This window comes from Odocoileus virginianus, chromosome 6 (assembly GCF_023699985.2).
Source record: "Odocoileus virginianus isolate 20LAN1187 ecotype Illinois chromosome 6, Ovbor_1.2, whole genome shotgun sequence".
Lineage (NCBI taxonomy): Eukaryota > Metazoa > Chordata > Mammalia > Artiodactyla > Cervidae > Odocoileus > Odocoileus virginianus.
This window is the reverse complement of record NC_069679.1, coordinates 6,112,111-6,132,459: the sequence shown is the minus strand read 5'-3', so window position 1 is coordinate 6,132,459 and position 20,349 is coordinate 6,112,111. Positions and strand designations below refer to the sequence as shown.

General features: G+C 36.0%; 1 protein-coding gene across 7 annotated transcripts in view; it reads left to right on the top strand.

Moving 5' to 3' along the window:
• DENND4A (DENN domain containing 4A) overlaps positions 1-20,349 on the top strand; it is a 112,995-nt gene that overhangs the window by 5,724 nt on the left and 86,922 nt on the right. For 6 of the 7 annotated variants that reach the window (XM_020876846.2, XM_020876842.2, XM_020876847.2 and 3 more), the window contains exon 2: positions 19,029-19,103. The exons of the other annotated variant lie outside the window; for it this stretch is intronic. The gene's annotated coding sequence lies outside the window, so the exon portion shown is untranslated. The remainder of the gene's footprint in view (positions 1-19,028; positions 19,104-20,349) is intronic. 7 annotated transcript variants of the gene reach the window in all.

The following is a 20,349-nucleotide window of genomic DNA, read 5'->3' as shown; positions in this document are numbered from 1 at the left end:
CACTGATGTTTTTAACCTTGTTCACCTGGCTGAGGTACTGCTTGCCAGGTTTCTCTACTGTAAAGTTTTTTCCACATGCTACCTTTTAGGAACAAGTAACTAAGAGCAGACCATACTCAACGGGAAAGTTAAGGTGGGAAGTTAAGCTCCAACTCCTCCAGCGGTGAGTATCTACAAAATTATTTGGAATTCTTCTTTAAAGGAGATGTTCCTTTTCTCCCCCATTTTTAAATTTTATCATTTATATCAGTGTAGACTCATGGATACTCATTTCTAAATTTGAGTTATACTGCTATACTGTTTGAATTATACTCCTGTACTCCTATTCTGTTGCTCAAGTTACTCCACCTCTTTCTGGTTGGTTCCTGTAACCAACAGGACAGAAACCATTGTTGTTGCTGTTCTTTTGAGCCCTTTTGTACTTTCTGGCACTACAAAATTCTCCAGGCTAATCTTTTATATTCCCTGCCCCAGCCCTATAATCAATCATTTATTTAAGGATCCTTGGTTACTTTTATTAGAGAAGGGTATTAGAAACCAAGATTTGGGCACTGGGTATGCTCATTGCTGTTGAGATATCATTACTTTTAGATTTCAGTGTACAGACCTAGGATATGTATGTATGTATACTAACCCATGTATGCAGATATATAACTTTTTTTACATATGTACATCTGTATCTGTATGAAGCTAAGTGTAAGTTCGTACTGATATCTTTTTGACTCTATTTCAGTACCACATGGTTCATCCTAGCCTTACCCCTTGCTTATTTGTGACCTTATTCTCCAGAAATGAAAAACCTGGTTCTCACCATCTGCTGTCCACTTACTTGTTTGTTCAGTCTCATTATACATGTTTAGTTTCATAATTGTTAATCATATCCCAGTGAGAAATGACTTTACCAACTAGAGAAGTTTTATCTTTTTTTTTTTTCCCTTAAATCCTTTTGTCTTTTAGAGTTCCTAGTCAAAACACTGTTTTCAAAGTTACTTAGGTCAGAACTTTTCAGGACCTTGTTTTCTCTGTTCTTCATATTTTAGTTTTGCTTTTTATAGGCTGATCTAAATTACATAGTAATTCTATATATGACTTATCAAAAATTTCCCTTACTTATTAAAGAGGTGTAACTCTGTTTTTTTTTTTTTCTCTCTGACTTTTGTGGCCAAAAAAAAATTCTCTTTTATGAAAGTAACACTTCCTGAGGCTTAGTCAGAACAGTACTCCTTCATTTGGTTATTGGTTGATATATTTATGATTTCGACTCAGAGTTACTACAACTTCACATATCTTTAATAGTACATTTTGAAAAATGCAGTTCAGTGGAGCACTAAGATCCTTGCAAGTAAATAAATATATAATAATATGAGTGCTCAGAATTTACCTGTATTCTTATAATAATTGTTACATGGATTAGCTCATTTAATTCCCTCAGGAAGTCTGTGAGGTACTTTATTATTTTGCTCCTTTTAAAGATGTGGAGATTAGGACACAGAGATTTAGTAACTTATATAGCTAGTAATTGGCAGAGCTGTAGTTTGTACGCAGCCAGTCTGATTGTGGAGCCTACACTCTCAATCACTTTGCTGTACTTCCTCTAAATAAACAAGAAAAGTTGAAAGTATCATTAGAGTTACAAAAGAAGTAAAACATGATGATGTGAGAGAATGATTGAGAGGGTCTTCAGGGTACTTCTTGGGGAAGCCCTCTCAGTAGATGATATTTGACAGATGAGAAAGAACTTAATGTGAAGAGCTGAGGAAAGCATGATTCTTAGGGGAGAACATCAAGTGCAAAGCCTTGCCATATAAAGGAGTTTGAAATAAGAATATAAAGGTACCCAGTATGGCTATGTGTAGTGAGCTTGAGGACCTGTGGTATTACTTATAGGTGAGGTTCCATGTAGTAAGTCATTTAATGCTCAAATAACCCACCACCTCAAATTTATAGATGAGAAAATTGATAACAATCTGCATTGGTTCAAATTATATCTTTTCTGTAGTCTTAATTCTTTGTCCCACTGCAGTCTAATTTCTACTTCTTATGTCACTAAACTTGCTCCCGCTAAAGTAACCAAGGAGAATAATGCTGTTGGTCCCTTTCTCAGAAGCTCAGCCCCTTGCCTGCCACTTCTGTTAATGCTGCCCTCTTCTGTTAATCCTGGAGCTTCTCGGTGTGTTGATCATTCCCTTTGAGGGTTTGCCTTCCTCTGCCTGTTCCAGAAGAAGTGGTGGTCCCAGGGTTAGTCAGTTGCTCTTAGCCTTTACAGTAAGTCACAGCCCTATGGTTTCAGTTACCATGTGACTGCCAGTTACCCACCAAGCTGTTTTTCCAGTATTAATATTGTTCCAAAGCATCAGAGATTCTTATCTAACTGCTTATGTATCTTCACTTCAAACTCCATTTGTCCAAACTGTACTTATTTACCTGTCTAAAGTTTTTCTTTGATCTGTGTTCAGAAACATCTTGACTACTGACTTCATCATCCAAGAAACTTGGGAGTCTTTCATCTTTCCTCCTTTCTCTCCTTGCATCCATTCATGTACTATGCATTCTGCTGATTTTACCACCTAAATATTTTTCCGATCAATTATTGCCCTGGTATTCCTGTTTTAACCACTGCCTTATTAGGAACTGCTTCCTTACCTTCTCACTGGTTTTCCTGTCTTTGATTTTATCTCCGTGAAATTCATGTCAGAATTGCCAGACTAGTAGGTCTAAAACACAGTTAGAAAATTCTTGTTTGACATCCCATTGTCAACTGAATAAAGGTTGAACTCTTTAGCAGGTCATCAAGCCTCATCATGATTTGAGACTGGTTCTCTCATCTTACTGGAGAAGGCAGTGGCACCCTACTCCAGTACTCTTGCCTGGAAAATCCCAAGGATGGAGGAGCCTGGTAGGCGGCAGTTCATGGGGTTGCTAAGAGTCGGACACAACTGAGCGACTTCACTTTCACTTTTCACTTTCATGCATTGGAGAAGGAAAATGGCAACCCACTCCAGTGTTCTTGCCTGGAGAATCCCAGGGACAGTGGAGCCTGGTGGGCTGCTGTCTATGGGGTCACACAGAGTCGGACAGGACTGAAGCGACTTAGCAGCAGCAGCTCTAATCTTAACTCTTTAAATTTCTGCTTTCCATTTCCCATTCAGCTGTATCAAACTGCTTTTTGAAGATTCCTTGAATGTACATGCTATTTCTGAATTGTTTACCATTGCCTGTTAGTCCTTCTGCTTGGAATGATTTCATTTTCTTCTTCCCTTTTCTTTTTGCCTCTCTAACTCCTCTGAATCTTTTAAAACTCAGTGTAGGCTTTACTTCTTCTGGAATGCCTTCTCAGACCCATGCTCTTTTTTTAAAAAAAAATTTATTGGCATATAGTTGATTTACAATTTTGTGTTAGTTTCTGCTGTAGAGGAAAGTAAATCAGTTGTATGTATACATATAGCCACTCCTTTTAAGACTTTCTTCCTGTATAGGTCTGTTATTGAGTCGAATTCCCTGTGTATACAGTGGGTCCTTGTTAGCTATCTGTTTTGTTTATAGTAGTATGTGTATGTCACTCCCAACCTCCCGATTTGCCTCTTTCCCCCTTTCCTTCCTGGTAACCATAAGTTTGTTTTCTGTATCTGTGACTTTGTTTTGCAAATAAGTTTATTTTTATCATTCTTGAGTCCACATATAAGCAATATCATACGATATTTCTTTCTCTGATTTCACTTGGTACAGTAATCTCAGGGTCCATCCATGTTGCTGCAAATGGCATTATTTCATTCTTTCTTATGGCTGAGTAATATTCTATTGTTATGTAAGTATCACATCTTCTTTATCCATTCATCCGCTGATGGACATTAGGTTACTTGCATGTCTTAACTGTTGTTAATAGTGTTGCTATGAACTTTGAGCTATGTATCTTTTCAAATTAGACTTTCCTCCAGATGTATGCCCAGGAACGGGATTGCTGGATCATATGGTAGTTCTATTTTTAGTTTCTTAGGGAATCTCCATACTGTTCTCCATAGTGGCTGGACAAACTCAGAGTCCCACCAAAAGTATAGGAGGGCTCCCTTTTTACTGCACCCTCTCCAGCATTTATTGTTTGTAAACTTTCTGATGGTGACTCTTCTGACTGATGTGAGGTGATAATTCATTGTAGTTTTGATTTGCATTTCTCTGATAATTAAGTATGTTGAGCATTTTTTTCACGTGCTTTTTGGCCATCTGAATGTTGTCTTTGGAGAAATGTCTGTTTAGATCTTCTGCCCCCCCCCCCCCCCTTTTTTTTACATAGAGCTGGATGAGCTGCTTGTATATTTTGGAGATTAATACCTTGTCGGTTGCTTTGTTTGCAAATATTTTCTCCCATTCTGAGGGTTGTCAGGCCCATACTCTTGTCTGGATTACCAAATTCCTTCTGAAATAATCTGTTAGTAACTGCGTTATATCTCAAGCAAATATAACAGCTTCTGGCACAGAGAAGACACTCAGTTAAGATTTTGATGAATGAGTTATTTTGGTATTGGAGAGGCAGTATAAAGTAGTTGATCTAGACCCAAACTTTCAGATTGAAACCTGGCTTTGCTATTTGACTACCTATTATGTGTCTGTACCTCAGTTTCTCTCCTTTTGTAAAATGGGGGTAATTCTTCATAAGATTATTGTGAAACTTAAATTTGCTACTGCAGGTAAAGCATTTAGAACAGTGCCTGGCACTTGTTTAGTGTTCAGTAAATAATCTGTTATGTCATTGCTGCTCTTTGAATGTTTTAATTTATGTATTCAAGTCCCCCAATCCTAGAATTATCAAATGAATGAACAAACCATCTAATCCTGGGTTTTAAAATAAAAGATAAATTCCTAGCTTTTGAAAACGTTTTGGCAAGCTGACCATTAGTCTTTCTAGTAGCTCTAGCATTTGGTGTTCTGTCACAAATTTTAAATTGGCATTAATAATAATTAGCATTTCTTAATTGTTCTATTTCATTAGTTATTTAAATTCCTGCACAGTTTTTTTTAACTTATTAATAACACCAAACTCTCGGAATGCCCGTATTTTACATTTAATCTTCATATAGTCTGTTCTGTAGCATTAACCAGCCTTTCCTAGTGTGGATTAAGGTGTGAGGGTGGTAGCTCTGCTGATATTGTGCTTTTTATTAATTTGGGAGTTAAACTGAAGTATGTTGCAGAGAAAGATTGAACAACAGGGCAGAATGGGGAAATTGGAAAAATTCCCACTTCAGAGTCAAACCTGCAGAGTATTCCTTCATTACTAGACTTAAATTCTCAGAATATTGGACAATCATAATAAAATGTTAATTTCAGTAAGTACAGTCTGGAAGCAGTATAAGTCATTAAAAATGATCGATACCTCTGCCTGCTTCTATTATTGTAAACAATTGGGGCTTGTTTACTTAAAATCTTTTTTATGGTAGTCACTGTTTAATTTTTAATAAGCTTTTTCTTTTACTCTAATGTCTCATTTTTTTCTCAATACCCAGAACTGTCTATGTAATCTTGACAAATTTGATAGAAGTACTGGTTGTTTTGGTTTCTTTTTATCGCTGAACTTTCTATTACGTTTGTAGATTTTCCCCATCTTGCTAAATCTTGATTATGTGAAACTAGTCAGTTTTTCTTATAAATATTTGTTTTGAACAGTCAAAGTTACCAGTATTAATTCTTTTTTGTTTCCTCTTTTTTAAATTGGAGGATAATTGCTTTACAATATTGTGTTGGCTTCTGCCATACATCAGCATGAATCAGCCACAGGTATACAATGTCTTCTCACTCCTTCATTATCCCTTTGAAAATTGTTTCTAAACAAACTTTTTTTTTTTAATATGAGTTGCTAAAGGAATCTTCTTACTAATAAACTAATTTCAAAGAAAAATATATTGGGTTTTTTTGGGTTTTTTTAGAAATTAATGCTGTATAATGACTGTGCTACTTCCTTTTTTATTATTTTTTTAAGATCACTGTCTTCTACTGCTGAGCATTTTAGATGAGGACTCTGTAATGGCGTGCTTTTAAGAGAAGAGAGTATAGATGGATGGGGAAACGGTATAATGATACATAGGCTTGTTAGATAGTACTGGCTATTATCATCAGACATACTCCCATCCCCTTTTTGGTCAGGATAGTAGTGAGTGGTATTATTTCTTTTTATAAAATAATTTGTTCTAATAAGTTCTAAGATACTCCCTCTTATTTAATCTTTTTTTCCCCCTGAACTTTGAAATAGAATTTTCTTCATACTGACGGCTGTGCTGAAGTTGGATTTATAGGTTGTTGTTTGAGCCTGTTGTGGTTGGTGAATAGTTTTCATTTTCTTATGCTGAGAAATGCCTGAAGATACCAGTGTAACAGCCATTTTTAACAAAGTTTTTTTTTTTTTTTCCTCCTGTGGTTAACTGTCATTTTGGTATTCCTACTTGACCTTTTCTTTTTCAAGATTTTAAAATAAAATTTCTTTTCTTTGTAAATATTAGAAACCAAATTCAAACTAATTTACTTTGAAAATGAAATTAGTGCTGATGGCAAGGACACTAGGGCTTTCACAGGACTTTGAGGGTAGAAGTATTAATATTACAACCAGACTTTTGTGAGGGGAACGGGAGCCAGAAATTGGAAACTCACCAGTAACTTAGAAAGCTATTTTCTCCCCACCCTGGGGCAGCAGGATCTCCTCTGCTCCCCCAACTTGTCTGCTTCATATTTCTCTCTCTGCATGTTGTCTTTAACCACTGCGCGTGGCTGAGCGAGTCCTCTAACTCTTAAGTTCATATATTCACTCATGGTTCTGTGATCCCATTCTAAACCCTGGGGAAAACTCCAGTTTGAGGCAGATGTCTGTGTCTGGTCCAATCAGCTGTGGCTGATGAAACCAAGATTTCAGAGAGCATTTCAGTCTTCATTTTTATAGTAGAGGAGTAGATGCTAGGGCGTACAACTCTCAGGGAAGAGGGATGTAGGTTCATGGATATCCTAAAACGTGGTGATTGCAAAGAAATAATAATGTGAAATAAAATTAAGGCTTTTTTGAAATAAAAAAGAGACAACTCATTAGCTTTATGTAGTAGAAAAGAACTTAAAAGTTATTTCATCCCAATCCATATTGTGAAAGCTATCAATATATATCCCCTTTTCAAAATAGGAACCAGTGGAACTGATACAGTTTCTGCATACAGAATTTGAAGTTTGAATCTTGCTATTTCCTGGACACAAATAGTCTTATATTAATATTATTATTAATACATTGTGTCATTTTCTGTTCAACAAGCATTTACTGACTGCCTGTCCTTTTTCAGGGACTGTACTAAAACAGATACTTACAGAGATAGAGATGTAACATTGCCTGTGTACTCTCAAAGAACTCCTAATCTAGTTGAGAAGAGTAGATGTTCAAAGAAACAGTGATAGTATTAATGTGATAACCATAATACAGATATGTACAGGATGGTCTTGAAGTATAAGAGAATGACAGTCTCTCCTGGGGAGCAGAATTAGGAAAGGCTTCAAAGAGCAGTTCTCACATATTACACAGGAACTGGCCATCTGAACAGGGGCTTTCTGACCGGAAGAACTGAATTTACAAAGGTGGTGTGGAGTTTGGTATAGCTGAAGTGAGTTTTACAGCATTCAGTTTAATGGAGCTGAAATGAAAACTTATTTTTTCATATCTATCCTTCACTTGATAGTAAATACTTCTTTTTTAAAAGGAGGATTGTAGATTTTTAGAATACTCAAATTCTGAATTTGTTTATATTGTAATGTCACTTTTGGAAATGAGCTTTTACTGATCATTTGCTTTCAGCCTCCTTTATCAAACTTTTTTAAGAGTGGTTGATTGATTAGTTTACTTACATAGTGTTGTTTTTTTCCCCCTGTGCAAGCATAGAACTTTATACAATGGATGACTGAAATGCAAGGGCTTAAAAACTTATGATGATCACAGTTTTTATAAAAGTAAACAGTGAAGACAATGCATAGCACAAGCCTAGTATAATTTTAAAAGATAAAGCTCTGAGAATGACCTATGTCAGTACTGAAATTTTGTAATTTTAAAGGAAAAAGCATACACACAATATTTTTATAAACTATTTTCATCAGTTTTTTTCTCCTGTGGTGTTTGTACCTGCCTTTAAGCAAAAGTAGTGTGAGCAGTTGGCAGGACACTTTTTGCTTCATTACACTGATCAGTTGGTTAACACCTTTACTTCTGTTTTCAATTCCTTTATCTACTCATTCATGACTCCGATACCACCCCTATCACAGACAACCAACCAACCAAAAAAAAAAGAAAAAAACCAACCAAATTCAGAGGTCCATAGTTTGACTGTTCTGAGAAGTGACTGATACAGGTGAGAAAGAGAGAGAAGATAGTTGTGGCCAGCTTTGCGGTGGTGAGAGCAGTAATGGTGGGTGTGTGTGTTTTAAGTATAAAGTATATTTTCCTGTAGCAAGCTCAAAAGTTTGTGACCTGTCACCCAGATCACAAATTGTAACTGTTTCTCATCCCCTTCCACAAATTCTTCAGTTTGCCTTTTGCCACTTTTATCCTTGAAGGAACTGATGAGCAAAGAAAAGGCAATATGACTTTTACTTGTTGCTCCTTTTGTTTGGAATACTCTTCTCTCTTCTATTACCCTACTCAAATTTCAAAATTTAGATGATAACTCTTTTCTGACTCTTGAAGCCTAAACTATGTGTCCTTATACTTTGTGTGATTACTTCTGTGATAGACTTATCACTTACATTAATTGTCTGTCTGTCTGCCTTCTCAAACTCCTATAAGGCAGGGCCATAAATTATTTGTGTTTGTGTTCCCAGTGCCTAGTACAGAGCCTGGCATATGGTAAGATTACCAATTTGGGGTTCTTGTTTGCCAACTACAGAAATCAACTCTGGTTAAAAAGAATTTATTGATAGGATATTAGTTAGCTTACAGAAGTGACTGAAAGACTGGAGAAACAGACTCTGAGAACAAATAGGAAACCAACTAACCAACCTCAAGGCTTGACTATGGCCACAGTTATGCCACGGAAATGTCCTTTTGCTGTTTAAGACACTGTTGACTCCTCCACAGGATATTGGAGGCCATTGTTGGAACACCACCACTGGATACTGTATGTCACTCCCGTAAGAATGATTTTTAACTCTCCAATTTTAGCTCTATATTCACATTCTGCATGAAAGCATCTATTTGTCCAATCTATGTACCTGGTCCCTAAATAGGGAAACAAGTTATCTGGTCTTCTTGGCTTTCATGGTTGACTCTAGGGCTTCTAAGACACACAGTGGCAGATTTTTTTTTAATACAGCAAAGGAGTTCTTATGCTGGATGGTCAAAAATAGAGCTGACACATGTCCTTTTCAATAAACATTTGGTAAGTGTTTATTAGTTGAATGATGAAGAGCATCCATCATGATTTCCTGTCTCTAAACCTTTACATTATCAAGCCTTGAAGTGACTATGATGCTACTTCTATAATTCAGAACAAAATCAATTCCAAAACATATAGATAAGCAATATCAGCAAAGTTTTGATTTCTTAAAATGATGGTACCTTATATTTAAGTAAAATTACTTGAATGAAACTTTTTTTGCCATACCCTAAGAACATGTTTATTTGCTTGTATGATAAACTAACATTAGAGCTAGGATTTGAACTTCTCCAGACTGATTCCAGAGCACTTAGCTGCTCTTTTTATAGTGTTGGTATAGCTGTATTCAGCAATGACTTAACTGAAACAAAACTACAGTAAACTTATGTTGAATAAGCCAAAAGTTCTTTTGGGGTTTTTTCTATAACATGTTATGGAAAACTCTAAGCGAACTTTTTGACCAAGCCAGTATTGCCAAATTTAGACTAAAATTGAAGAAGTAGGGAAGACCACTAGACCATTCAGGTATGACCTGAATCAAATCCCTTACAATTATACATTGGAAGGAACAAAGAGATTCATGGGGATTAGATCTGATAGACAGAATGCCTGAAGAATTATGGACAGAGGTTCATGACATTGTACAGGAGGCAGTAATCAAGACCATCCCCAAGAAAAACAAATGCAAAAAGGCAAAATGGTTGTCTGAGGAGGCCTTACAAATAGCTGAGAAAAGAAGAGAAGCTAAAGGCAAAGGAGAAAAGGAAAGATATACCCATTTGAATGCAGAGTTCCAAAGAATAGCAAGAAGATACAAGAAAGCATTCCTCAGTGATCAATGCAAAGAAATAGAGGAAAACAACAGAATGGGAAAGACTAGAGATCTCTTCAAGAAAATTAGAGATACCAAGGGAACACTTCATGCAAAGATGGACACAATAAAGGATAGAAATGGTATGGACCTAACAGAAGCAGAAGATATTAAGAAAAGGTGGCAAGAATACACAGAAGAACTATACAAAAAAGATGTTAATAACCTAGATAACCATGATGGTGTGATCACTCACCTAGAGCCAGATATCCTGGAATGCAAAGACAAGTGGGCCTTAGGAAGCATCGCTACAAACAAAGCTCATGGAGGTGCTCACATTCCAGTTGAGCTGTTTCAGATCCTGAAAGATGATGCTGTTAAAGTGCTGCACTCAATATGCCAGCAAATTTGGAAAACTCAGCAGTGGCCACGGGACTGGAAAAGGTGAGTTTTCATTCCAATCCCAAAGAAGGACAATGCCAAAGTATGTTCAAACTTACCGCACAATTGCACTCATCTCACATGCTAGCAAAGTAATGCTAACTTCATGCATCACTTCATGGCAAATAAATGAGGAAACAATGCAAACAGTGAGAGAGTTTAATTTGGGGGGCTCCACAATCACTGCAGATAATGACTGCAGCCATGAAATTAAAAAGACGCTTGCTCCTTGGAAGAAAAGCTATGACCAGCATAGATAGCATATTAAAAAGCAGAGACATTACTTTGCCTCCAAAGTCCATCTAGTCAAAGCTATGGTTTTTCTGGTAGTCATGTATAGATGTGAGAGCTGGACTATAAAGAAGGCTGAGTGCTGAAGAATTGATGCTTTTGAAGTGTGGTGTTGGAGAAGACTCTTGAGAGTCCCTTGGACTGCAAAGAGATCCAACCAGTCCATCCTAAAGGAGATCAGTCCTGGGTGTTCATTGGAGGGACTGATGCTGAAGCTGAAGTTCCAATACTTTGGCTACCTGATGTGAAGAATGGACTCATTTCAAAAGACCCTGATGCTGGGAAAGATTGAAGGCAGGAGGAGAAGGGGATGACGGAGGATGAGGTGGTTGGATGGCGTCACTCATTCGATGGACATGAGTTTGAGCAAGCTCCGGGAGTTGGTGATGGACAGGGAAGCCTGATGTGCTGCAGTCCGTGGAGTCGCAAAGAGTCAGATATGACTGAGTGACTGAACTGACTGAGTATTTTAGAGAGATCAGTCAGAGAAATGTTTCTGCTTGCAAAACAAGTTTTCATTTCTAAGCCATCTTACTCATCAAATGTAAGGTCTTACTACTGTCACTTTGGAACACTGTCATTATGTACCAAAGTTGGGTATACATTTATCCTATATCCTACCACCTTTATTTGTAGGTATATTTGGAAAATAATTTGTACATGGCTTTGTAATTATTTGTAATAGCCTAACTTTGGAAGTAATCCAGATGTCTTATTAACAATGGAATGGATACATAAAATTATTATATTCTCAATGAAAAACTATACAGAAATGAAAGTGAACAAACTACTGCCACATATATGGGTATGACTGAATATCAAAAACAGTGTAGAGTGAAAAAAACTGGACCAAAAGAATACATTCTGTATGAATCCTTCCACCTTCCATTTATATAAAGTTCAGAAACAGACAAAAATAATTCACTGTTAGAAGTCAAAATAGTGGTTCTTTTTGGGAGGACTGAAGGGGGACTCAGGACTTCCAATTACTGTTCTGTTTCTTAAAGGTATATATAATGGTACTATTGTGTTCACTTTCCTACAGTTCTAGTTTTCTATATGTACATTATGCTTTAATTAAAAATTAAAAGCGAACAAAACCCACCCCAAACAGACTTGTGTATGGATTAGCTTGGGGAGCATGGCTCAGTGACCCCCTTAAAGTTGTACATAAAGTTCTATCTGAATATTTATCTAAATAAGTATGTGTATTTCAAGAGAGGGAAGATCCCTAGCACTAATCAGATTCTCAAGGAGGTACATTATCCAAAAAAAGTTAAGAACCCACATTGCCAGAGCCCGCATATTCAGAAGAATCATTGTTAAACATTTGTATGGGAAGCTTGTTTTTGTAGAGAAATCCTTGTCTCTATGATTAAACAATAGTGAACCTTTAAGTTTTGGGTTTTGTTTTTTTTCATACTGTAAGGCATGTGGAATCTTCCCAGACCGGGGATCAAACCAGCAACCTCTACATTGGGAGCACTGAGTTTTAACCACTAGACTGCCAGGAAAGTCACCTTTAAGTTATTTACTCACTCTTTCTTGCCATATCTTAATTGAGCCACCTAGATTTGTAACATCTGGACCAATATTTTGATTTTTTTTTGTTAGCAGTTTTCATGGTAAACCATCTCTGAGTACCTATATTCCTAAGAATGTCTTTATTTCATCCTTGTGTTCAAATAATAGTTTAGTTATATGGGGTCACAAAGTCAGACAATACTTAGTGACAGACATACTTTCACTTAGTTATATATTCAATTTCATTTTTACAACATTTAAAAAATATTACTCCATTTACATACATTATTACTATCAATAATTAGAAACCTGGAATTTTGTTTTTCTTTTAGGTGAGCTACTTTTTTGGGGGGAATTTTTAGAATTTTCTCTTTGAGATGTTCTAAGATTTCTTTATAAAGTGTCTAGGTATTTTTTTCTTATATATTATGTCAAACTGACATATCTTTAATTTTTGGAAATTATTGGTCATTATTTTTCATTCCTCATTTCTGTTTCTTTCTCACCTTCTGAAAGTCCTATTATTTAGATATCGACTCTGTTTTTCCTAGCCTCCATATATGTTCACAACTAACTCTTCACAACTAATTCTTTTATTTTTCCCTTTAAATATACTTTACTTTTTAGAATAGTTTTAGATGCACAGCAAAATTGAGCAGAAATTGTAGAGAGTGTCTATGTACACCTCCCACCAACAAATATAGCTTTTCCCACTATCAACATCCCACACCAGAACAATGCATTTGTTATAACCCATGAATCTATGCTGACATCATTATCACCAAAGTTCATAGTTTACATTAGGGTTCACTCTTTGTGTTGTACATTCTGTGGGTTTTAACAGATGTGTAATGACATGTATGTGCCGTTATAGTATCATACAGAATAGTTTCACTGCCTTAAAAATCCTCTGTGCTCAGGCTGTTTGTCCTTTCTTCCTAACTTGCTGGTAACTGGTGGTCTTTTTACTGTTCTATAAAAAGTTTTACTGTCATAGTTTTGTCTTTTCCAGAATGTCATATAGTTGAAGTTATACAGCACATAGCCTTTTTAGATTGGCTTTTTTCACTTAGTAATTTGAAGGTAAGGTTCTTCCATGTCTTTTCATGGTTTGATTGCTCATTTCATTTTAGAACTGAATAACATTCCGTTGTCTGGATGTACTAGTTGATTTATCCATTCACCTGCTGAAAGACATTTTTAGTTCCTTTCAAGTGTGGCAATTATGAATAAAGCTGCTGTAAACATCACACAGGTTTTTGTGTTTACACATTTTCAACTCATTTGGGTAAATACTAAGAAGTGTGATTGCTGGATCGTATGGTAAGAGTATGCTTAGTTTGGTGAGAAATTGCCAAACTGTCTCCCAGAGTGACTGTGATTTATCTTCCATTTTCACCAGCGGTGAGTGAGTTCCTGCTGCCCCACATTCTTGCCATCATTTGGTGTTGTCAGTGTCCTAGATTTTGGCCATTTTATTAGGAATGTGGTGATTTCTTATTGTTATTTTACTTTGCATTTTCCTAATGATATATGATGTTGAATATCATTTCAGACACTTACTTGCCATGTGTATGTCTTCTTTAGTGAAGTGTCTGTTCAGGTCTTTTGCCCATTTTTTTAATTGGTTGATTCATTTTCTTATTGTTGAGTTTCAAATGTTCCTTATGTATTTTTGGAAACAGTCCTATGTCAGATAGATCTTTTGCAAATTTTCCTTGTCTGTGGGTTGTCCTCTTATTCTTTTAAGCCTCCATATTTTTAAATTTTTATAATATATATTTTTAATTGTTTTAATTGCTCATTCTGATCATCTATTCACTGATTTTATTTTCAAATATATTGATTTTTTTCTATTGTATCAAATATAATATTTGTATTTATATTCATTTCATTATTAAACCTGATTTGAAATTTATTATTTTTAATACCCAGTATTTGTAGTTGGTTCTTCATTATTCCTTATTATTTTCCTAATGTCTTAGTTTAGTTTCCTGGAGATGGTTGTCCCACTTATCTAAGAAATATGTTTGGGACTCCCCTCGTGGTTCAGTGGTTAAGAATCCACCTGTCAATGCAGGGGACGTAGGTTGGATCCCTGGTTGGGGAACTAACCCACGTGCCATGTGGCAACCAAGCCCACAAGCTGCAACTACAGAGCCCTGCACATCACAGCAAGAGAGGAGCCCGCGTGGAGATCCTGTGTGCTGACAGCTGAGACCTGATGCAGCCAAAAATAAATAAATATTTTTAAAAATTCCTGAACATATAAATAGCATTAAAAATTCCCCAGATACCATCTCTTCATACCTCTCTAACCATTTCTCACTTTTCTCCTTCCCATTTCTGTACTTTTTTTTTAACTCATCTTTTTTGTTACTTTTCTTGCCATATCTCTTTGTTTATCTTCTTTCATTTTCTATTTTACACTCTTCTCTGATTCTTGGTCATTCATTCTATTTCTTATCTGCCATTCTATTTCTTACCCTACCCTCTTCATCTAGTTTAACTTCTCCCACTTACTATTAATTTTTTTGGTTCATCACAGCTCACATTCATGAATTAATATACAGGGCTCCCCCAGAAATTATTTCTCTGTCATTCTTTAATTGAAGTATGGAATAGAAGAACTCCAAATAAAAAGCCATGAGAGTTGAGTTATAAACTGATGTATATGGTCTTTAGGCAAGCTGTTTAACATTTATGCCTCAATTTCTTCATTTATAAAAAGGATTGAAAGTACCCTCCTCACTCTAAAATCCTGTGATTCTGTGGTGTCTTATCCTTCACATTTTCCCTTTACTGTCCTTACCTCATTCATTTAATAAATATTTATATACCTGCCATGTATTTATAACTCCTATAATTTATTTGAGGAATCAGAAGAAATAAAAGACAGGGTTTCTGCCTTTGAATTGTTTATAGTCTGTCTGGAGAGACAAGAGGTATCTGCATATTAACCCTCAGTTATTTCCAATCTGTTGCTCTTCTTTCCACACCAGATTATATTCTCAAAGGAATACCAACTACTTTGTTTATTTTTAAACATTAGTTTTACAGTCTTTTTTTTTTGGCCATGCCACATGAAATGTGAGATCTTAAGTTTCCCAACCAGGAATCGAACCTGTGCCCCCTGCATTGGAAGCAGAAAGTCTTAACCACAGGATCACTGAGGAAGTCCCTGCTACTTTAGTTCAAATCTGATTTGAGGCAGGGGTGGGGGTGGGCAGGTTTACCCCTGAACACATTAAAAACTTTTTTAATATGGAAATAGAACTGCCATATGACCCAGCAATCCCACTTCTGGGCATACACACCAAGGAAACCAGATCTGAAAGAGACACGTGCACCCCAATGTTCATCGCAGCACTGTTTATAATAGCCAGGACATGGAAGCAACCCAGATGCCCATCAGCAGACGAATGGATGAGGAAGCTGTGGTACATAGACACCATGGAATATTACTCAGCCATTAAAAAGAATTCATTTGAATCAGTTCTAATGAGATGGATGAAACTGAAGCCCATTATACAGAGCGAAGTAAGCCAGAAAGATAAAGACCATTACAGTATACTAACACATATATATGGAATTTAGAAAGATGGTAATGATAACCCTATATGCAAAACAGAAAAAGAGACTCAGATGTATAGAACAGACTTGTGGACTCTGGGAGAAGGAGAGGGTGGGATGTTTCAAGAGAACAACATTCAAACATGTATATTATCTAGAGTGAAACAGATCACCAGCCCAGGTTGGGTGCATGAGACAAGTGCTTGGGACTGGTGCACTGGGAAGGCCCAGAGGGATCGGGTGGAGAGGGAGGTGGGAGGGGGGACCGGGATGGGGAATACATGTAAATCCATGGCTAATTCATTTCAATGTATGACAAAAACTACTGTAATGATGTAAAGTAATTAGCCTCCAACTAATAAATGGAAAAAAAAATTTCTTATACATCTAGGAATCCCTGTTGGAGTTGTTCTGTGCGTTCTCATGCTCAGGTGCTCAGCTGATCAATGGTATCTGACTCTGTGACCCTATGGACTATAGCCCCCCAGGGTCTTCTGTCTATGGGATTCTCCAGGCTAGGATACTGGAGTGGGTTGGCATTTCCTCCTCCAGAGTATTTTCCTGACTCAGGAATCAAACCCATGTCTCCTGCATTAGCAGGCAGATTCTGTACCACTGAGCCGCCCAGGAAGCCCCAGTCATTCTGTGGTATTATTTTATTTGTCCACTTAATTCTAGTCTGGAATTTATTCACGATAGGAAAATTTATCTCAGAATCAAGGAGATTGATTGTCACTGTGACAGATGATCACTCTCTGTCTCTATCTTTACATGTATGTATATGCCTATGCATTTGTTTGCATAATTATATTCAAATGTAATGTTCCAGATGGCTGAGTAAGTGTGACCAATAAGTCTTTGCACATGTATATGCTTTTTTCTCTGGTTTGTTTCTCCACCTATTTTGTAAGGAGTTATTGCTTTAGAGACTTTCTTTTCCTTTCATTGGCCCTGTGTGCTCTCTGGTAAAAATGTACCACTCCACAGATATTATGGACAGTGTGGGGAGGGCAGGAGGGAAGTGGGTGTACTTATAAAAGGGCAACACTAAAGATCCTTGGGGTGGAACTGTTCCGTATCTTGAGTTGGGTGATAAGTACATGAAGCTGCACATTTAATAAAATCATATAGAACTAAATACACACATATATACACACGAATACAAGTAAAATTGGGAATATCAGAATAAGATAGGAGAATTGCATCTGTCACTATCCCCACCATGATTATACTATGATTTTTCAAGGTGTTACCATTGGGAGAAACTGGGTAAAAATTATACCAGATCGCTATTGTTTTTTTCCCAACTGAATGTAAATCTACAATTATTTCAAAATGAAAAGTTCAATTAAAAATAACAGCAATTTAAAGAAGTATGTGCTGAAAGATAATTGCCGTATGTAGCTGCAGGAAGCACTTTGAGGAGCATGACTTTGCATTTACATCAAAGGATGCTCTACTAAATAGATTTTATGCATTTTTTGTTGCAAGTTTTCTTATGCACATACAGAAAGTGAAGCCGTAGTGGTGATGTGTTGTCTCCATTAACAGAAGAACTTTGTAAACACTTAAGTGATGTCAGTTTCATATCAGTCTCACCTTCTGTGTAATGGGAAGCCAGGTAATTCTAATAATGGGTTAATTTTTTCATACAGTTCATGGAATCAAAGTAAAGATTTTAGAAATTTCTTCTGTCAAAAAGGAAACATTTCATATTGTGAGTGCTGCTGTAAATTAATCTGAAAATTTCAACATTAAAGAAAATGCTTTGTTTTTTTTAATAACAAATATTTCGTGGAACATGGTACGTGGAAGTCATTGTCATAAAATGCTCTTACTGTTTAAGGAAACTCAGTGCAGAAAATCTGCTTGGAATTGATTATATGCTACATTCATAATTTATAATTGCATCAAACAAGCCTGATATTCTACCAATAAAATAGGAGGTGCAGTTTTCAAATTTTTCCAGTATTTTTCATACACATTGAGTATTTAAACTAGAACATTTTTGTGATAACCTGATGCTGAATTTATAAATTGTTTCAGCAGATCTGTATTTACATTGTTTCTTTGCTGCCTGTCCGCAATAAGATTTTAGAATTATTTGAAAAATAATGTACTTAGCCGCTTAGTCGTGTCTGATTCTTTGCAACCCCATGGATGTAGCCTGCCAGGCTCCTCTGTGCATGGTGATTCTCCAGGCAAGAATACCGGGGTGGGTTGCCATGCCCTCCTCCAGGAGATCTTCCCAATCCAGGGATTGAACCCAGGTCTCCTGGATTGCAGGAGGATTCTTTACCATTTGAGCCACCACTCCATATTTATTGACTGAAGATATTCAGTGAATCTGAGGTGGAGTGGTGTCCTACTTTTTAAAACATATCTATCTCGATCACTTTTAGCAGTCCAAAATGTAGCAAGATTGTACTTAACGTTATTTTGCATTCATTCTTTTTATCCACTTTCCCATCCTACGACACTTTAATCACTTTAATTGATTTTAACCCTTTCCCCACATCTCTCCCATTTCCCAGACACGCACCAAAGATCCACCAAGTTAGCTCAGTCTGGTGTCTGCTGCTGCTATTTCCCTGTTGGTATTAGATACTCAGTTAAAATCATGGCTTCTTCCTCTTGTGCTTGTGCCTGCATTTTTCTTCTAGGAATGAGATACTATACATAATGTCTCAGAAATAGATGTATTTTTCTTTCTTCTTGTTTCTGTGCACATTTACTCTTTTGTGCCCTTATTTTTTTGTTTTATTTTCTCTGTTTGTCCCCTTTATCTATTTTTTAAGTGTTAATTCTTGACTGAAATGTGTGTTCTGGATGAGCTGGTATATGAAAATTACTTACTGACTCTTAACCATATGAAAACAATACATGCAATCTTTTTGTTTGAAAATTATCATTATTAACAAAACTTTTAAATATACACAGGCATCTTAGGGGAAAATACTTGATTGGAATTAATTTGAGCTCAATTCTTACTCTTTTTAATACAGTATTTCTCAAACTGAGGCTTGCAGAATTCACAAATTGAGATCTGGCATCATTTTCAGAGAGACTTTCAGTAATGTGTAAGTAGTTTTTTTTTTTTTACTTTTATATTTATTTTTATTAACTGTTTGCTATATAAACACAGTGAAATGTTAATTTATCAGATTTCTTAACTTGAATTTGGCCTATATTCACCAAGTAATGATTGTAAGTAACAAATGACATAAAATAGCTTGTTAAAAAAAGATGTTTCAAGTGTGCCCTGGGTCAGTATTAATTCAACACTGTTTATTAGAAACATCTTAGAAATAGCATCTCCAAGTGTAAAGAATTCTAGATTAAGGGACTTGAGTGCTTGCTCAGGCTCTACCACTAACTGGGTATCCTTAAGTAAGCTACCTTTTGTGCTTCAGTTTCTTTGGCTCTAAAGGGTTAAGACTATCACTAATGAAAAGATCTCTTCAAATGTGTATTATTCTTATCCTAACTTTTTTTTAAAATATAAATTGGATGTTGGTAATCTTTCAAAAGGGAGCTGCCAAATTATATATTTTGGTTTTATTATTATTATTTTTTTTTTTGCTATTGGTGTTTGCTTGGGAATAGATATTGAGAGGGAAAGTGGTTTCAAAGTAGTCTAAAAGACAAATAAGCGCCCCCCCCCCCACATTGCTTAAGAACTTTGCCCCACATACTCCATCAGTTTTTGTTACTAAAATTTACTTTTATTTTTTATTATTTTTTTCCATTTATTTTTATTAGTTGGAGGCTAATTACTTTACAACATTGCAGTGGTTTTTGTCATACATTGAAATGACAAATTTTACTTTTAAAAAATTAGTTGGCTTGAGTGGGCTAAACCTTTTTTTTTTTTTTTAAGTAAACCTGTTAATTATGATATACAAATAAAATTTTTTTTTCTTTTCAAAATCTCCCTAGAATGCCATTTTCTAAGCAGCTTGTGCCAGTTTTCATGGAGCTGGGGGAAAGGGAAAACAAAGTAGGAGTCACTTCTCTCCTTGGGCCGTAGGGAGAAACTGGTAGGAAACTTTGGGCAGGGTGAAGGCAGGCTACTGACATCTGGAAATGTGGTAGGAGAGAAGATGGCTAGAGGTGGAATAAAAGAATAGAGAGATCTGGAAAGGTAAAGCTAAACAAGAAAGCATATGCTAGCTTTCATCGATATTGTCGGCCTTTAGAATAGTGTTAGATTTTAAAAACTATTTATAAAAAATTCATTGGATGAATGAATCACTTACTCAATAAATTTTTACTTTTGCCCAAGTCCCTGATAAGTTAGACTCAAATCTAGTTTATCTGTGTTTA